Below are 2004 nucleotides of genomic sequence, written 5' to 3'. Positions count from 1 at the left end.
CTCACACACACACTCTCTCACACACACTCACACACACACATACACACACACACACTCACACACACACATAAACACACACACTCACACACACACATAAACACACACACTCACACACACACAACTCATCACACACTCACACACACACTCACACACACACACACACACACACACACACACACACATACATACACACACTCACACACACACACACACACACACACACACACTCACACACACACTCTCTCACACACATACACACACACACACACACACACACACACACACACACACACACACACACACACTCACACACACAACTCAACACACACACACACACACACTCTCACACACAGACACTCACACACACACACACACATGCACACACACACACACACACACACACACACACACACACACACACACACACACACACACACACACACGCCCTCCATCACACACACACACACACACACAGGTAACACATGGGTTGGCAACAACAAGAAGCCCGCCAGATGATAATTGCAACAGCTGAACTGTGTCCACACATGTCATTGGCCCATTTCCAGCCAATACAAAACAATGTCTTACGATCCACCTGCCTGCTGCCTCTTACATTCGTTCTTCCTTCCCTCTTTCCCTCTTTCTCTCCTCCCGTCCTTCAGTCATTCATTCAGTCCTTGCCACCCCATCCATCTGTCCATAATACTCACTGACTCACTCACTCACTCACTGACTCACTCACACACCAGCCACCCTTCCTGCTGTCAACATGCCGTGTGTCAGGTTAGTGGTACATGAACTTCTTTTTTTTTTTTTAATTTTTTTTTTTATTTTTTTACTTCTTTCAAAACCGCCATTGTGTTGTGTAGTGTGGTGTGGTGTTGTGTTGAGTTTCGTTATGTTGTGTTGTGTGGTGTGTTGTGGTGTTGTGTGGTGTGGTGTTGCGTTGTGTTGTGTGGGGTGGTGTTGTGTGTTGTGGTGTTGTGTGGTGTGGTATGGTGTTGTGTTGTGTGGGGTGGTGTTGTGTGGTGTGGTGTGGTGTTGTGTTGTGTGGGGTGGTGTTGTGTGTTGTGGTGTTGTGTGGTGTGGTATGGTGTTGTGTTGTGTGGGGTGGTGTTGTGTGGTGTGGTGTGGTGTTGTGTTGTGTGGGGTGGTGTTGTGTGGGGTGGTGTTGTGTGGGGTGGTGTTGTGTGGGGTGGTGTTGTGTGTTGTGGTGTTTTGTGGTGTGGTATGGTGTTGTGTTGTGTGGGGTGGTGTTGTGTGGTGTGGTGTGGTGTTGTGTTGTGTGGGGTGGTGTTGTGTGTTGTGGTGTTGTGTGGTGTGGTATGGTGTTGTGTTGTGTGGGGTGGTGTTTTGTGGTGTGGTATGGTGTTGTGTTGTGTGGGGTGGTGTTGTGTGGTGTGGTGTTGTGTGTTGTGGTGTTTTGTGGTGTGGTATGGTGTTGTGTTGTGTGGGGTGGTGTTGTGTGGTGTGGTGTTGTGTGTTGTGGTGTTTTGTGGTGTGGTATGGTGTTGTGTTGTGTGGGGTGGTGTTGTGTGGTGTGGTGTTGTGTGTTGTGGTGTTTTGTGGTGTGGTGTGGTGTTGTGTGGTGTGGGGTGGTGTTGTGTGGTGTGGTGTTGCGTTGTGTTTCGTTGTGTTATGTGGTGTGGTGTTGCGTTGTGTTTCGTTGTGTTGTGTGGTGTGGTGTTGTGTGGTGTGGGGTGGTGTTGTGTGGAGTGGTGTTGCGTTGTGTTTCGTTGTGTGGTGTGGGGTTTGTGTTGTGTGGTGTGGTGTTGTGTGGGGTGGTGTTGCGTTGTGTTTCGTTGTGTGGTGTTGTGTTGTGTGGGGTGGTGTTGTGTGTGTGTGGGGGGTGTTGTGTGGGGTGGTGTTGCGTTGTGTTTCGTTGTGTTGTGTGGTGTGGTGTGGTATTGTGTTGTGTTGCGCTGTGTTGTGTGGTGTGGTATTGCGTGGTGTGGTGCGGTGTTGTTTGGTATTGTGTTATATTGTGTTGTGTGGTGTAGTGTT

Source organism: Babylonia areolata, chromosome 21 (genome assembly GCF_041734735.1).
Source record: "Babylonia areolata isolate BAREFJ2019XMU chromosome 21, ASM4173473v1, whole genome shotgun sequence".
Lineage (NCBI taxonomy): Eukaryota > Metazoa > Mollusca > Gastropoda > Neogastropoda > Buccinidae > Babylonia > Babylonia areolata.
Note: the sequence above shows the minus strand (reverse complement) of the source record.